Source organism: Calidris pugnax, unplaced genomic scaffold, assembly GCF_001431845.1.
Source record: "Calidris pugnax isolate Ruff unplaced genomic scaffold, ASM143184v1 scaffold273, whole genome shotgun sequence".
Lineage (NCBI taxonomy): Eukaryota > Metazoa > Chordata > Aves > Charadriiformes > Scolopacidae > Calidris > Calidris pugnax.
The window spans coordinates 13,081,852-13,100,600 of NW_015094508.1; the positions used below are offsets into that span (position 1 = coordinate 13,081,852).

Consider the following 18,749-nt stretch of genomic DNA (forward strand, 5'->3'; position numbering starts at 1 on the left):
GGAAGTACAAGCTTTTCACAGAAATTCCTTAAAATACTAATGAAATGAGAATTATAATCCTGAAATGTATTTTCAGAATTTAGTCTATCTAAAAGGTTTGCAATCAGGATATATCTTCATACACAGCTATCTGATATTTAAAGATTGGTTTATTCCACGTATCTCTTGAGTTTTATAATGGATTATATATGAAGCAGATATAGAAAATATGTACCCAGCATACAAGTGCCAAGCAGTGATCATGATACAAGCATGATTAAGCTGCAGTCCTACATAAATCATAGTAGTGACAAAAACTCCCGTGATAACAGCCTATAAACAAGATAAGTTCTCTACTGCAGAAGAAGTGGGTTTACATTCTCTGAAATGAGTGAACAAAGATTTCCATATGGGTAATTACCATAAGGCTGACTGGAGTTTATGCAAAATCAATTACTCAAAAATTCCTGTCTCTTTACCACATGAAAGGCAATATGAAAATGAAGTTAATCATAAAGATAATTCTATCACAGCATCTAAGAACAAAAGCACTAAATTATTTTTAATGTCTAATTGTTTTGTTTACTATTGTAATTGCTAAGGAATTCAGAAATCAGCAAGACGGCTTCTGCAAAAGTGTCCTATCTCATTAACTACAACAGCAAATTGAAATGCGTTGCCCAAGTTTTACTTGTAGCTAAAGTGACTCATCATATTAAAGTTTTCTATATTTCCATCAGTGTATTCATTCTTTCTATAATTAAGGAAGCAATCTAAGAGTTGATTGAAAAGGACACATTTGTTTCCTGTCATCACTGATGCTTGAAACCATAAAAATAAAAAAATATTGATGAAAGTCCTTTGTTACTACAGAGCCAAAAGGGCAATAATCCATTTCTGTTTCATTATATTAAGGACATGAAACTGCATTAAAAATATTTGCAAATGTAAAATGTATATTACAATTAAAAATTTTGAACTTTATATAACCATTTGCAAATTATAATGTCAACTTTAGGAGATAGCACTCTCTTTACAAACTAATGGAAAATGAGAATGACTTCCTGCTAATTGTTCAATTATGTCATTCTTTCGATTTCAAATATTTCAGTTATTTTAATTTCAATTACTTTTCTTCATCCGTCAAGAGAGTTTGAGAGTCATAGAAGGTATATCATTATGTCAATTTTAAATACGTGAAAATTCTGAGGTATAGCTCCCCCAAAATTATCAGTCTCTATATTTTTCAATTAAAGATTTGTTCCAGAGGAACAAAACTTCAACATGTTTTCCAACGTATTAAAAGTTACTTTAGTATTTTAACTGTATATTGGCCTGTTGAAATAACTTGACTCTTTAAGGGTGAATGCAAAGGCACTACTCACAGATGAATACTGTATCTCTTGGTAAAAAGAGTTCTTTTATGATACAGTCTTAAAATTAGAAGAGCCTGATCTAGTGTGTGATTAAATTTATAACATAATGCATTTTGCTGAAGGGTAAATTATTGATGACACTATCCTTAGTCATAAATGTATATCTTTTCCAAAAATATCACAGCAAAGCTGAACAAGGGAATGAAATTTCAGTTTTATTTATTACCTCTCATATACTTTCAAATTACTTTACAGCAAACAAATCACCGCAGGCCAATTCATCTGAAACAATCTTGACTTTCCAGAAAACAATAACAGTAGTGAAGGCTTGAAATATGACAAAAATTTGGATGCAGATTGAGGAATTTTAAGAGAAATATGATGTATTGTTAAATTCCATGGAGTGTTTGATCTTGTTTCTACCATTGAAAAAGAATGTGTTATGATGCCCTTTCATACTGTAGTTTTCAAAGTTTCTTAGAACTTACAGGATATATTAGGTACACTCCTGACTCAGCTTTATCAACAAAAGGTGTTTTCCTTTTACAGGCACGCTAGGATAGGTGAGAAAGACCTGATGAATACCAATTTGGTTGTGAGTTTCCAAATAAATTTATTTTTAATTCAACATTCAAATAATTACATTAATTCATTTCTGAAAGCAAAAGCTTAAACATATATAAGCTGCTTAATACAGTTTAGAAGAGCAAACTGTGGAATATCACAGGTAGAGTGTACATTCAAAGATGGTAGAAATGTACTTTTAGAGTAGAAATACATGAAGTTTTGCTAGCATTCCCTTTAAAGTATTGTGCCTGGTTTTTATGTGTTGTCTTTCTGATGAAAGAGAAAAGATGGCTGCTTTGTACTTTTCTATCTCCCACTCACAATCTGCAAAAAAAAAAATTAAAAATATCACAAAGATGATTTATAATAATTAGACTTTTAAAACAATAGTTAATCACTTCATCTGTCTTTTGGAGACAACATGATCAGTGATCCTGCCTGCTGCCCCGTGAGATGGAGACCTATTTTGTTGCTGCTTCTTTGTGGAAAATGAGATGTTCAGGTAGCAGTTTTACTCTAGCATTGTTATTTGAAGTTTTGCTGTAAAATAGCAAGAGCTGGCAACCATGCAGTACAAACACAGCATGAGATTTTATGAGAGCTGAATCTTGATGGGGGAAGGTGTACAAGTCGTGAAAGATGTCCCAAAGGACTGAATGTTTTTCTGTGTTTTTTTCCCAAATGTGGAATGAAATCCTAAAGCATTTGTTTCTAAAATCTCTGCTATAAACTCTCCCATCCCTATAATCTCGTCAGTTCTGGGGCAACAGAATCTCCAAGGTCAGCCTTGCTGTTAACTACAACGTTTATATTTCTCCTCTATTTCATTGCAGTAGAAAGGAACACATGATTTATTTTTAGTGAGTTGCTCAACCCTACACAAGGAACTCAGTAAGTGACTTTTTTTTGTTTAAACTGATAGGATTGCCAGTGATAGCACTGCTCACAGTAGTATTAACTACATCTATAAACTCCAACATCACTTCTCTTGGCTCAGCCACAGTCGTATGTTCTTCAATTTTTCTTTGTGATATTTCAGGCTCTTTTTTCCACATGTTGAATAATGTGCAAGATAAACTGGCATGTGTTATGAGACCAGTACAGCATGCGTGGGTGAATTAGTTACATTATCAGTATAAATGACAAAAAAGTCTTCTGACCCATAACATATGTTTGGGTGAGAAGAGAGAGATGCAAGAGAAAGCAGTAATGACATGATACTGCTATTCTGTCTTAAAACAGATGTTTCTTTTAATAAAGCAAGAATTGTATCAACAACAACAAAAAGTTGTTTAGTGTTCAGTATTCTTTTCATTTAAAAAAAAAATAAAATTGTTTCTTAGGGAAATTAAAGCATTTTAGCTGAAGAGTCTCTTCTCCATTCCCAGACCAAGCAATTTAAATTTTCACCTCCCTTACCTTAGGTGGAATTTACTTCCTTAAATCTGCTCTGCACTGATCAAAGAATTGATACTCAATAGTCATATAGGAAGTCTCTCTCTCCACAAATAAATCTGCAAACACAAAATAAAAGTCTGTAAAAACAGAAACAATATCAAAGTAGGGCCAGAAGATTATGTGATGTAAGTGATGTTACAGTAAGGATGACATTAAAAAGTTTTGTGAATATACAGATGATTTTTAACATGCAGTTGTCTAAAATAATATTCCATAAAAAGGAAATAGAAAGTAAGCTTTATTGTCTATGGAAATCACTCTTTAAAAGGTTCTTTCAATTGTAATATATTGAAGCACATCTGTAAACGCTGACTGCAGTAGTAAGTTCATTTTACAGCCAGCACATGGGAGCTGGAAGTGTTGATCCCAGGCAGCTGAGGATGGCAAGGCCATTTGTTATATCATCAAGCAGGCACCTTTGTGCTTTCTCTCTTCCTGTCTCACAGATTTGCAGGAAGGTTTACATAAACAGTCCAGAAACCGTTTCACTATCGTTCCTCAAACCCATCCGTAAAACAGGCGTTTGCTATAGTGCCTCCATAGGGTGAGATGGAAATCAAGCCCCTGTCCATGGGCCTGCTGGCCAGAGGGATGCATGACATGGGGCCACCACTCCCTCCCTCTGTATGGGGGACAGGTCGTATCCCACAGCAGTCTCTCTGTCTCCAGAGGGAGGGCAGAGGGAGGTAGCTTGGATGGAAAGGTAGGTGCCTCGGTTAGGTGCCCCGTCCCCCAACCTGCCCTCGGTTCCTCTGCTCTGCCTCATCCATGTCTTTGCACTATCTTTTGTTTTCTGCCTGTGCTACGAGCCAATTGGGACGGGCTTTTCTCTTCAGGGTCCAGCACCCTTGTACCTCAGTTACTGTTCTTCTGCACTCCAATAGTAACGACAGACAGAGGTGTCTTCTTGGCTTTGATATTGCTACAAGATGCAACTGCCCCAAGAGCAGCACCCTGTGCCCACTGGGAGCTCACTCACCCCTCCAGTGTGGGGACCCCACTCACCATCCACCAGTGTGATTCTGGTGGAGCCATGGCCACGGCACTGAGGGAGGCAGAAGCTGCACATGGAGCAGGACATTGCCAAAGATGAAGAAGGTGACATTTCAGTGGGGACAGAGGCTTTCAGCGGGTAGTTCTTGGGGTCACCTGTTACTGGCAGAGATTCAGAGTCCACATGGGATTCCTGATTTTTTCTCTTTTCCTCCCACCAGGCTTGAGGTTTAAGTAAATGGATGAACTATAAATGACAAAGGGAAGGGCAAGAAAAGGGTTCCGACTGTTATGATGCAAATCCAGAACGCTTTTGGTTCCAACTATGTTCTGTTTCTGTTAAAAAATGAAAATACAAAGCCATATTTGTCAAAAAAATACTAAAGACCTGCTATGTCAGAAAATTATTCTCATAAACATCATTGTTTATATTATATTCTTTCTGTACATAATTTATAATATAATCTCAGCAGACTGTTTCCTGCATGAGGTAAAGAATTTAGTTTTTAATTATTTTTATGGCACCAACCAAAGGAAAAAAAGGTACATAGCTGTCACCAGATATTATTCCATTGCCTCCCAGTCTCATTGAACAGCAATGCAGTCTATTCATATGTTAATTATTTATTGAAAGACTCCATCATGTACAAAAAAGAAGTTTTTAATAAAGGAGGCTCAAAATGTTGTTTATGTTTTGGCATCAAAATAATTGGTCTAATTATTAGATATGAGAAATATCTCCACTATTACTGACATGAAGAGTGCAAACAAACTTCAGCTGGTAGATCAAATTGCTGGACAAGGTCTGATTCTGATATAGCAGGCTAAAATCAGCTTCAGCCTCCAGTTCAGTAAGAGTTTTTTGGTTAACTGAGTAATAAATTTCAGTAATACACTTGCACCAAAATTAAGTTATTTATTTTCATATTCAGTTCATTTCAATATCTCCATATATTTTTTTCAGTGTAAGGTGTATTGTTTGAATAAATGTTTTGTTACTACATCAAAAAATTTTAAAATCAGACTTTTTGGAACCAAGAAGACACCTGAAAGGCTTTTGTGAAATGATCCATTATCTGGGTGTTCCTGTTGAAAACATAAGCAGTGAAACAGTTCGCAGCTTCCTACTTAAATTGCTGTTTTCAGACTTCAAATTTAGTATCCACAATGAAAAAGTGGAGACTAAGTTCATCAAGTTCACGTCACAGAAATTCTGCTCGCAGCTTTGAGGTCTGTAATGCAGGTTTTCCATGACCAAACCATTCCTGTGGGCTCCTATGTGGACAAGAGTTCACCCTCTGTTTTTGTTTCAGGCACAGTGATAAGCAACAGGCAGTTTAGCTAACCTGCCAGTTGCAGTCTTGATCTAAGTGAAGCCCAATTCTTCCTCTGGAGGCATAATGATTATTTACCTTAAGGTACTTTTCCTGAAAAAAAAATAGCTTGCATAGGCCAAATATGTTCAATGTTTACTGCATTTGATATATAGTAACTATCCTTCTTAAAAAAAAAATATTAAAAATGCACTAAGCTAAAAGCCCTCCTCATTTTAAAATAACACTATGCTAGTTTACATAGAGACTTTACAATCACATTATTTTTCAATAACTTATTTTCATTGATCGGTCTAACAGTTTGACATGTTATTTATGGGCTACTGTGATGAATCACATCCGTTTCCAAGGTAAAGTAAGCAAATTCTCTGTTTATAGGATTAAAGTTGAAGGTCAAACTTTGATTATATTTTCTATTCTACTACAGCAATATAAAGCAAGGCCTTTAGACTTCAGAATTGGCAACCAGTCATATGAGATGCTTTTATACTTAAAAATTGACCACAAATCTTGAGTAAATCATAATTAACATCCAAGAGGCAAGAAACCTAACAGATGACTGTGATAGACTTTAAGAGAAATTTATTCTGTGTTTTGAATATGCATTTTAATATTTTTTTTTTAACTTGCAAAGAGGATTTATTTATTTTTAATCTGTTTTAAGAAAAGAGTTTATGTCTACCGGAGTGTGAGAGCTGGGAAAACACTAACCTTCAATGCTTATGGTGTCATGTGGTATTTATCTAACTTGCTGGCCCACTGCTGTTGAACTTCTACCAGTGTATATTTATCAGTAAGCCATTGGCAGGTGCAAGTGAAATTTGCCGCGTCCAGAAATGTAATGTATAAACAACATTTAACCCCCTTTTTTAGCAACACATTATTAAAGTCTGAGTTGGGATCTCGGAGCTGCCGAAGCACTGGCAACCTTAAATTGTAAAGGATGTTGTTGTGCAATGTAATAATGAAAAGTAATTACCCGAATGCTCTCCACTCCAACCACACACAATGCCCAGCACACTCACACAGCCGAAGGGAGGGGGAGGAGACGGGGGAACCATTTGTGTTAAAAGATAAACGTGTGCCGATGAGAATCTCATCCAAAATATCCCCACTAAATTATTTAACAAAGGAAGCCTGAAAGGGAAGATTGTGAAGTGTATGATTTCAGTGAGGCGTGGAAAGGTTGCTTAGGAGGCTTCTTGTGATGCAACGCAAGGATTGTTGCATTTAGATTAGAGGTACTGACCTTGCTTCATCACCCAGCTTTATAAACCTGTCTCTAGTGTGCATGCTTTTTTTTGCCTTGGAAGGATTTATGTCAAATCGTTTGTTATCACATACATCGTTGTGCCAAGACTTGGCAAATCCTGGCTTGCAACTGCAGCCATCCTTTTAGGTCCGTACCGGGTAATATTTTTGCAGCATCCAAGGGAAACAGGCAGACTTTTTCCTTCATACGAGAACTCTTCTTTAGAGATGTCTGAATCATGCTTAAATATTTTTGCACAGAAAGGCTTTGCTGTGGGCAGACTCCCTCCCTTACAAGCGTGGGAGGGGGAAGAGGCACCCATTCACACAGGATCATCCCCAGCCCACAGGACTTTGTGGTGCTGGATATCTCCAGGGACCTATCCCGGAGCTAAAAGGGAAATGATTGACCTTAAGAAGAAGGGGTTAGCACAGAAAGACTGAAACATAGGCCATGCTGTGGCCTCGTGAGGAAGGCGATGATGCTAGAAATGAGTGAGGCTGTGCAAACTTTGCTGTCTGTAACTATTAACTGACATAAATCTAGGAATCTCTCTAGTCTGGAACCCATATTGGCCCTTTTCAGCTGTTCGGGCACTGTCCAATGGGTGAAAAGGACAGAATTAGCCAAGGAGTCCGAGCTGCCTCCTGGGTGTTGCAAGCTTCAGCTGCATCGAGTTAAGGATGAAGAAAAGCTGAAAGCATGCTGGGGAAGTCTGGCAGAGCTGACTGACTTCAGGAGAGCGAGACTGGACATACAGCTCTCACACAGTCCCAGAGAGCTGGCCAGTGACACAGGATTTCGTAGCTCTGAAGCCCCAGAGTGTGCCATTGGTCTCAGCTCTAAGCAAAAGGAAATTCGTAAATGCTCCAGTCCAGGAAAAGCCTCAGGAAGCACAAACTCTGAAACAGTTTATCTCAGAGACACAATTTGTGCCACAGGCCTACACCTACAATTTGCTGCACCCTTCTATGCAAATTACTTGGCTGGAACAGCAAGTTCACTATCAGAAAGACAGAACGAAGGTTGTATCTGTTTCCTTACCTGAGTGTTTCCTGCCTTGGACAGGGGCAAATTAACACACACACACACCCCCCGTAGTGAAGCCAGAAGTGAATTTTGTGGTAAGGGAGCAGCTGGACCTCACGCAGCTCCTGCCAGGCACCCTGTGGATGCCTCCTGCCATCAGCTACACATTCAGTTTAGCAAGGCTTGACCCAGAGTTTATGCAGCTTGAACGAGAGGCAAAGTGGAGCCCCTGCTCTCTTTTATTCTCGGGCAGAGATATGGAGCGTCACACGCAGCCTTGTCCTTACTGAGTAAAATTTTGCATCCTCTTCAGCAATTTGCTCTCTATCCCTAAGTCACAGCACCACACCAATTAAATTATTCCATCTTTGATTTAGCACACAAAAGCATTTCTCTTGTGAAGTAGGTCTTCAACTTTGAGGTTTAGTGCAATTAAAACTAAATACTGCTAATTAGGAACCCAGTGCCTCAGCTATTACTCAAATGAATTCGGTCGTCCTATCTTAGGACCACTCACATGAGGAAGAATTTACAGGACTGGACTCCATATTCACGAAGGAAAAGGCTGCTTTTTTTCCCTAAGTTGCAAACAGCAGATGGGTCACAACAGGACCCTTACGCAGCATAAAGGTGAGCAAATAGATAATGATTTACAGGATCAGAATCCTCCCGAACACGCGGCTTGCACTCCACCGATTTCTGCTAACAAGCATTAAGCTGTGCACAGTTTTCTTGTGTGCTGTGACTTTTGACAACAATAAAATGTTCCCTATTGCCATATGACACAGCCAAGTCCAGATGTGCTGTTTTGGTTTGAGATGGTTAAACTTTTTTTGTTACTATGGAGATTATCTACTGAATGGTTTACTTACCGCCCCGAAGCTGTCATCGTGTACTGTTTAATTTATAAAGCCGGTCCAAATCTCTGTGGAAAAAAAAGTCACCAATATTTCTCACAACTTTCTTTGATTTATTTTTCAGTGTCAGCCAAGACATAACATTTATTATGATTCACCTTAGCATGATGACATTTCATTTTTCTTACTGAAGAAGATGTTCCTGAAAAAGGAGATCAAAATCTCCTTAGCCTTCTGGATATCACATAATAAATGAGGGGATCTGTTTTTCCTCAGTGCCTCAATAGGAAGAAGTGTTTATGTTTCAGGACCAAGCCCCCACAGAATATTTACAAAATTTGTTGCGAGGTGTTGAGCCATAAATCTGAAGTTCGAAACCTACATCAAATAGAAATGAAGACCTATAAAACACAGTGTAAAACAAAAAGTCAGAAGAAAAAAATGTAAATATTTTTAAGAATTATTGAAATCCTTAAGTGTCTTCCCCATAAATAACACATGAAATTTATTTTATCAAATGGACTTTGTTGCTAACATTCTAAATATTATAAATGAATTAAATATTTTCATTGCAGTGTGCTAAAATAAAAAAGTCAAACATTCTAGGGTTGCTATAGATAGCCAGCCAAAGCCCATTACACTCTTCCTTGAGTGAGAAAAAGAGAGAGACTTAAAATAGCATCTGCTTCACGTAAGAAATTGTTATCAGAAGCAAAAACCCTAAACTGAAAGTTACTTTGAATTTCATTATGGTAAATGAATATGAATTTGTTTTATTAAGGGGAAAAATGTCCTCCAGAAAGCTCATGGAAAACAATCTAAAGTAGGATGTGATAAAAAAAATAATACCCAGGTATCTTGCCATTCAGTAATTAGACTGTAGTTCCTTAGAAAACAGCACTACCCTCATGGTCATTTCATAACAACACTCACTTTATGTCATCCCACGATCTGCAAAGCATACTAGAGATTGTCTCTGGGAAGACTGAGAAAAGTGTCCTGATACATTCATATGTAACCGATATTTGCTGAAGTGTGCATATTTACTTTTCTGTATTTTTTTATTTATTAGCATTAAGAAATTGATATTATTTAAATTTATATGGAAACAGAATAAATATGTTCTAATACTAAGCACTGTATGCACAGGGAAACAGAGTCTGGGAGGCATTTCTATTCTGGGGCTTAGGTCACTTCTCAAGTCATATAAAGGCAGATGTCATAGGGGTCATATAAAGGTCTCTACTCTGATACTAGCATTAAGGAGCCCCTCTGTGGGAACACCCATGCTGGAAGACAGTGGGTTCTAAAAAACGTGGAGCCTGGCCCAACTGCCAGGACAAGAGTAGTTAGACAATATCAACTTCTTACAAAATAGTTTGTGGTTGTGGAGGAAAGGTGTTCTAGAAAGCAGACATTTCATTGCTGCAACCATGTTCAGGCACATGAGTGAGAAGCATAAAGCTGTTTCATTTCATAATGAAAAGAATTTCAGTCCTGCATCTGAAAGCTTCCACCCCTTGCTTTACTCCCAGTCATATTCCTCTCTTAGTTCTACCTTTCCCTCCTGCACACAGCATGTCAAACAACTACTTAGCCTCCTGGATTTTAGGCTAGTGACAGGGAAGCTTGGTAGCTGTGGCTGCACAGTACTGGTGATTCAGTGACTTTATGCAACTAAAATGGATTTCGGGATTTTTTTACCGGGTGATTTTTAGCCAGGCTATTCCCTATTCCAGTTGCCAGTGCCGTTGCACAAATAGATATGACACCAGCAGAGAGGCACAAAGGTGGGAATAAGAGGCTGGAAGGGTGAAGGGGCAGGAGCTTTTTACAGCAGCAGCCTCAGTTGGCATCCCGTTACAGCTTCACTCCGTCTTCTTTGCACACAGGACATTGCTCAGGCCTATATGCCGCCAGCTGCAGCTTCTGTTGTTTCCAGCTATTTCACAACTAGACACTTAATTGTGCCTTTCATTCCACCTGAAGGAAGGAGATTTAACACATCTGTTGCTCTTAACCAGTCCTGTGCTTTGCGCGCAGTTCAAAGGTTCACATGGTGGCTGCCTTAACCACTGGCAGGGCAGCAGTACAAAAGCTCTACAGTGAATGGAGGAGTTGTTTTTAATTAACTAAATATGTATTTAATTGTCTCAGCTGATCCTGAGGTTCCGTATAAGGGGAGACAACATCTAACATGTCCAGAACATATATGTCCCACTTCTGCCATGTAAATCATGGATCGGAGCCACCAAATGGGAACTACCTTGTGTGTGCTCCCCACTGGGACTGTGCGGGTAGGAATGGAGGAGCCATGGGCACGTCGGGCAGCTGGGGTAGACAGCCAGGTGAGGCTTGGACTATTAATGGGCTAGGAGGGTCACAACAACCCAGGAAGAGAAAACAGGAAACAGGCATCGAAAGGCTATAATTAGAGCTTGAAAGTAGAAGAAGGAAGCCAGTCAAGAGGGTGAAACTGTGGAGCAGTGATGGCAAAGCAACAAAGGGATGTCTGCTGGCAGGTGGGTGGTGGAAGGACTGTGTGGGGGTGGCTCTGAAGCCCCTCTACAGCCTGTGGTGGCTCCACCAGGCAGCCAAGCCTGGCGGTGCTGGAGGCGAGGGGCTCCCCCAGTGAGGTGCCGGCCCTTGATGGGGCTGGCTTGCTTTTGGAGCTCTCTGGCTCTTGGCACAGAGCGAGATTTCGGCACCTGACTCCCTTATATGGTGCAGATTGACCCTACAACTCTTTTAGATCACTGGGAATGAAATACAAATACATCCAGATTAAGGCTTGTTCCTACTGCCAGTGTGGGATAAAGCTTTACTTCCCCTGACATGGGCACACTCCACACCACAGGTACACACATTGTCCTTCCACCGGCTTGAGTTACCCTCATTTTACGCGCTGAAAGCCGGCCTCATACAAGTTACCCTGATGTAACCATGTATGCTGCATCACTCTGCCTCCGTGCAACATATATCCTGCAGGTAACTTGTGCTGCCACGTATGTCACAACTGAATTTGGCCCAGAAGTGTCGTTGGCTGGTTTTTTTTTACATTCCACCTTTGTCTGAAGATCTTTGGTAACAGTATAAACCACAGCCAAAGCTGAATGCTAATCTCCTGAATTTTGAAAGCACAATAGGCAAAGTCAACCTCTGAATACATCCAAAACACAAGCACTCGGGATACAAACATTCACAGGAAATAACAAAGAAAGCCTTGCCATTTCCACAATCAAATAATAGCACTAGTGCTGAACAGAGAACAATTTTAGAGAACAAAAATGTAGCAAGATTAAAAATATACCTGATTAAAAGAGACTCTTTGTTTTGCCAAATGCTTGGTCTTTTGTTAGAAACAGAGAATTCCCTTCAATCGTGTGGGTTGAAATTTATGGGAATAAAATCAACAGAAAATGTAGGACACGATTTTCTGCAATGGGTGGCCAAGCAGTTATTTATCTGCAGTGCTGCGACAATGGAGACTTGGTTTCTATTTGCTGATGTGTGAATTACAAACCGGGGGGAAAAAAAACCTGCAATGATCTCACTCGGGTGCACCTCAGACTGCTGCCAAAACTGAGGAATATCTAAAACACAATTTATTTACAAACAGGTCTTTCCTTTTTGCACAGCTTGTGCTGTTCCAAGGAAATAGCTGTGTCCTACAGCTAAGTATGGTGTCACATCTCTAGTCATCCTTTCTCCATTTAGTCACATGGTGAAATTAAAATTGCATCTAGACCAGTGCACAGAAAACCAGACCTATTTCCGGAATTACACTGCAAAATTTAGAGTCTAATTGCTTGGCAAAGCAAGATTCTCTCTTATTTATTCATCTTTTTAGTCAATGAGGATATATTCTCCCGCTTGTAATAAAAAAACCCAAATATATATATCCAAACAATGTTTGCTTCCAGTAAATAGAACTGAAAAGCTGCCCCCGTTGACAAGTGATAGTAAGCAGGGAAAGGAGGTTCAAACAAAATGGGAAAGATCATGTTTTCAGCTGATATGACCATCATAAAACACTGGTATATCTTTTCACTTGGTAAATGGCTGAAATCTTGGTGTTCACAGTGTTTTACACAGCCTGCCCAGCAAGGGATGGAGAAACATTGCCTGGAGTCCCAGGCAACTGCCCTAGCCTCAGAGCTGACCTCCAACCACACCGTGCCAGGATCTGCAGGGACACCCGCTCACTGCCTGGTGTGCCCAGGAGTATCAAACCCCACTCCAACCCTCTACTTGCCCCTTGTGCTTGTTTGTGACACACGATGCGACAGTTCCCAACTATCATGGGCCCAGGCTCAAGCATCGTGGCGGCTGAACAACCTGAATCACAACATAGCCCTTTGGTGCAATGGGGCTTGATTCTCACTTCGCTTACACCAGGCTTGGCCCAGCACTGCTGCATGGACTTTTACTGAGCTGCTACTGATTTAGCCAGGAGTAATCAGGAACTAGCTTTTCTCAGTTACTTTCCAAGTTTGGGGGTTGCCCTGTCAGAGCAATATGAGTAAGGGTGCATCCACCTGAGGGTGGCCTGTCCACAGCAGAGCTAAATGCTACCACTGTCATCTGTTTTTTTATTCTTCCCATGTCTTCAAATCATAATTTAAAAAGGGTACAAAAAAGGCATGGTTAAGAATCCAGCCCTGCCATCTGATGGGTCCATTTCTAATGCTCACCACTCATGATCAGAGTTGCATGGTGTGGAGCATAGAGACAACACGATTGAGGTTTACCTGGGTGATTTACAGGCAATCAAATGTATGCGCTAATGATCCCTCTCCATCCCAGTCCTTTCCTCTTCTTTCCTAGCGCTATGATGCCTTGGCACCACAGGCTGCTTAACCAAGATGTGCTGAGAAGCAGTTCAAAGTACTTGTGGTGTCTGCCTGTGTGTATATACAGGTGAGACTGAGAGAAAGAAGATTTTACAGAGGTGAGAATATGGACCAGTTTATTTTTCCTTTAAACTGCACTCTTCCCTCAGGGTGCTGAAACTTTCTTCCTTGGTGTAGCTGGCCATGGCAACCTGGGGAATCCATAAAGATTTTAGGGGCAAGAGAAGTTGGTGGAACAAAGAATAACATTTTCCAAAGAACCTGGTAAAAGAAAAATATATTATGTCAAGATCCCCTGCCTTCTTTCTGATCAGTGCTTTTCATCACACCCATTTTTTTCTCTAAACACGCTTTTTTTTCTCTCTTTTCTCTCCCATATCTTTATTTTTTTCTGAGCTTTACACTGAAAGTTATATCTAATCTGTAATCAAGTTTTAGATAATTCTGCTGCACTTAAAGCTCAGGTGCAGCCGCCAGCACCAGCGTCACAACCACACAAACTGAAATAGAAGGCAGGGTTTCCTGCTTACAAGAGGAACACCAAGCAGGGACCAGCTTTCTGGTTCCAGGTTTGAATAGTGTCTGGCACAACAGGGTTTGACCTCTGACAGAATCAGCAGGAACAGCTGCAATAATATTCAAAACACAATCTGCCAATTAATTATTCTCTAAAAGCCACTCCACTTGTCCATGACCACTCTGGAATCCATGCACTGTATGGGGTTGGTCTTCAGCTAACGTGAGCAAAAATAGCTCTTTTTTCATGATGGCAAATTCCTGTCACTGAAGGATCCTGCAGCCTGACTTTGTCCTATCTACAGGTAATTGTGCACAGATATTACCTGCATTGGTAATTTAAAATTACCCTTATTGAGCATCAGATTCTGCTCTTTATATTTTGGTACTCAATATCTTATTCGTTTTCTCAGCCCCAGAGTTCCCAATACAAGGCATGTACCATTCTGAAGTGTCATGGACGTAAGCAGGAATTCAAGTACTTCACTGATGACACAAAAGAGCTTTAAAACATGTATTAGTCCACATCAGAGTGGATGCATTCTGGAATCCACTGCATGCCTGTCTGAAGTGTCTTAGATACATTTTTCAAAGATTGTTATATCAAAACAAAACATAACATAAAAAATAATGGAAAAGACTAGAAAAACTGCCTGTTATTTACTGCGGAATTAAATTCAGAATTGTATATTAATAGAAGAGATCTCTACTTTTTTCCTTTTAATTCCTATAAACTGAATCTGTCATCATTTTAATTTGGTTTCAATTTTGTTACTTTAAATAGGTGTTAAAAAGTTAGTATAAATATCTATGGTAAAAAGCTCCAATGAAAAATTAAGAAACCTTAAAATGGAGGAAATAAATTTAGACCACTCCATGTAATCTTTAAACATATTTAATAAGAAATTTTAGGATCCAGGAAACAGGATTCGGCATATTAATCATCATCTTTATTCCAGAAGCACAAATTTGTGCTGGAACTCTACAGTGTTTTGAGCTACACATGCGCATATTAAAGAGACGCTACAACCCCCAAACTGTCGCTGTCTCCCACTGGCTGGCCCATGACTACCTTTGGCATCTACCTAGTATAAGATCCTCTAATTCAGAGGAAAGAATGATCAGAATGATGCAAGCTATCGGTTTTATTAAGAATATCAGAGATTTAATTTGAAAATAATAGCTCAAGAGTGTATCACTTGGAAGAAACACAACTATGCAATAAACTGAAATACAAGAACAAAAGAAACATAGGGCTTGACAGGAGGATAGGATTTGTTCTTCTAAGACTATTTGGATTCCCAAGGTCAAGTTTATGAACTTTTGATCTGAAAACAACCTCTGAAGACCGTGGAAAAGAAGGGTTGTTGGGAACTGGGAAAATTTTGCATAAATTGCTTGTATGCCTGCTTGCTTGAAGGATCTAAGTTCAGAGGTGATAGGCTGGCAAACCAAGAGGACCTTACACAGGTTTTCCGAGCTACCTCCTTCAACAATGATATTTACTAATTCTACCCTCAACTTTTTGCCCCAACTACATCTAATTAAGTGGCTGACACAGACTACACTGTTACCATTAAAATCAAATGAGGGATTTTTTGATATAATAACAACTTTGGTGCCTGATATGCAGAGATGAAAGCCTAGTAAAATGAGCCCACTTAGCACTACGAGAAGAAAGGTTTTTAACGTCCATTTAAAAAAAAACAAACAAAACAAAAACAACCAAACGACCAAGCAAACAAAACCCCACCGGTGCAGAGTCTGAGAGAGAGATACTATACTGATGAGCTGCAAATCATGAAACCGCTGCACAACACGGCGGTGTGTGCTCTGTGTGTGTGAAAGAAGAGAGACTTCTCGGCCTTTGCCATGTTATTTCCACGCTGTTACCAGGGGGAAACTCAGGAGCTGTTAGGCGTTATCTCCCTGTAAGACGACTGCCACGTAAAAATGTGAAGGCTTACGAATTCACGGCTGCGAATTTTAAGCAGGGCGTCAATTTTCTGTAATTGACGGTGCCGGGTGCTAGTCAGCCTTCGAGTCACGCTTCGGGTGAGCCGCTGCCGGATGGCGAGACAGCTTGCGAAGAGGCTGAACCTGATAGTACCCGAGAGCCCCTCGGCAGCCCCTGGCAGTGTCCCTGGCAGAGCTGAAGGCGGTGACACTCCTCTGCGGCCGGCCGGCTGCGCGCAAGCGGCGGTGTCGCTTCCAGCTGGGCTGCGGGAGGTTGTAGCGCCTGGAGGGACAAACTGCAGGCATCTTCCCCGCGCTGCAGAGCCCTTAAAGGCTGCGGGCACGGTTAAGAAAGGATTGCGGGGCGTACGGTGCGTGTGGTACCCGCTGCGGTGTGCGGGGAGCCCCGGCACCCCCGCTTCTGCCTAACCGGCCCGCCGTTAAGCAAGGAACACTTTTAAATTAATCGACCCGGTAAGCGAACTGAAGGGAAACTATCTGACTAAGCCACCCCAAAAAAACAGAGGGGCGGACCGGCTCGGTGGCCCCGGCAGTAGCCCGCCCGCGGGGCGCGGAGGAGCCTTGCGCAGGCAGCGCAGCCAGCCGCCCCCCTCCGCCGCCAGTTACAACCCATTGATGCGTTTTGCTCCACGCTCAGAGGCGTGGGTGTGATGTCTAAAATTATGCAGACTGGGATTTTATTTATATATATATATATATATATAAATATATATATATATACTAGTTTAAACGGTTGGTAAAATGGGGAGGAGGGAACAATAGGACTTTGCGGTGCGGGGTGATAGGCGGCGGAATAGGATTAAGGAGGCCAATAATTATATGGAAGAATCTTGTTTCCTAACCTCCTACGTGATTAAGTGTAAAGTGTAATTGTAAATTACAATTAGCCGGAGAATAAAGGTTTCCCCGGGAGCGAGGTGGAATTTCATCTCGGTGCATCGATGAATATTAAACCCGAGGGTGTTGGCCGGCACCACCGGGTTTCGGCTCTGCCCCTCAGCAGGCGTTTTGCCGTGGGGGTGGCCGGGAGAGGGCTGGGGGCAGCGCCGGCCGCGCAGAGGTGCGGAGCGGGGCGCGGAGCGGAGCGGGGCCGCCCTCGGCACGGCGGTGGTGGCGCCCGGGGCTCCGGCTCCGCGGCTGGCAGGAGAAGGGCAGCGGCTAATCGGATTGGGAAGGCTCTCGTAATCCCAGCCCGACCGGCGGCGGTGTCTCCCTCCCTCCCTCCAATATCACTAATGTCACTTCTATTGGCTGCATTAGACAGATGTTCAAAAGCTCCCTCTCGCTCGCTTGCTAAATCTGATCCCCCTGTAATACTTTCACTGCTATTAAATCCACATGCACCCACTCTTCCCCCCCCCCTCACCCCCCACAATCCCTTTTACTTTCCTGAGTGGACCCTGGCTGCGTTTGATCGCCTTTTCCAGGGCAAAACGAGATCTTCTGGAGAACAGACAATGGGATTGCCCTCCCTCCCCATCTGGTTGTCTCCCACTGAACCCTGTCTCCTTCACAACCAAAAAAAGTAACAAAAACAAACAAACACACACGCACAAAGTCCAGCCAAACTAATACTGCCCGAGATGTGGCTGCTGCTGACTATCCAAGGGATTTGGTTCTCCGTTCAGAAAAGATAGAATTATGAGACTTACCTCTTCGACGCACGATTGCAATTAGACTGTTGGGATGCTCTAGATCCCCCTATATAAATGTATGGATGGATAAACACACACACATCTGTGTAGACACATCAGATACACATTTTCGGCAGGTGCGTCTTCCCAGTTTGTTTATCCGGACCGAGCTGTCTTTTCCCCAACTCTCCTTTTAAAGAAGGTTAGGGAATATCCAGTCGGACTGGCTTTTAACTTCTTATTCCTGTTCTTGATCAGTTTTCCAACACTCCTTCCTGCTTCACTTCCACTGTCCTTCCTTACTTTTTGCAGTGTTTTTTCGTTGTACTCGCCTTTCCCTCTTAGAGGGTCACAATCCTCTTTGTAAGTGTGTGTTTTATTCCCCCCCTCCAGCTGTCCTTTTGTTGTTTTCTCTGACTAACCCGCAGAAATGAAACACATATGCAACTCTGTCTCTTTGCATTTTCAGATGTTTCTCTCACTATTGTCTGCTACAGCTCATTGAAAGTGCAAAGTGAAAACAGATGTATAAAAGATAAAAAATATACACATACACGCACCAAGACCATGGCGCAGAGAATAAATCTGGGAAATCCCATCAGAGAGAGAAAAAAAAAAAAAAAAAAGAGGGAGAGAAAGAGAGGGAAAAAGAAAGGTGTGAAGAGAAATAGGGGGGAAAGAGAGTAGAAGAAAAGGAAAGAGAAAGAGAGAAAGAGAAAGAAAGAGAAGGAGAGAATGAGAGGAGAGAAAGAGAGAAAGAAAGAGAAAGAAAGATAAGAAAGAGAAAAAGAGATAAAGAGGGAAAGAGGGAGGGAAAGAGAGAAAGAGAGAAAAGAGAGAAAGAGAGAAAGAGAGAGAGAAAGAGAGAAAGAGAGAAAGAAAGAGAGAAAGAGAGAAAGAAAGAGAGAAAGAGAGAGAGAAAGA

At 41.0% G+C, this 18,749-nt stretch overlaps 1 long non-coding RNA gene across 1 annotated transcript in view; it reads right to left on the bottom strand.

Moving 5' to 3' along the window:
* Positions 1 to 1,314: 1,314 nt before the first annotated feature.
* The window catches only part of LOC106901864, a 22,122-nt gene continuing 4,687 nt past the window's right edge, over positions 1,315 to 18,749 (bottom strand). The window contains exons 2-6 of the long non-coding RNA XR_001414394.1: positions 9,004 to 9,246; positions 8,861 to 8,913; positions 4,386 to 4,709; positions 3,342 to 3,436; positions 1,315 to 2,246 (exon numbers count right to left, since the gene is read on the bottom strand). This is a non-coding gene — a long non-coding RNA (uncharacterized LOC106901864). The remainder of the gene's footprint in view (positions 2,247 to 3,341; positions 3,437 to 4,385; positions 4,710 to 8,860; positions 8,914 to 9,003; positions 9,247 to 18,749) is intronic.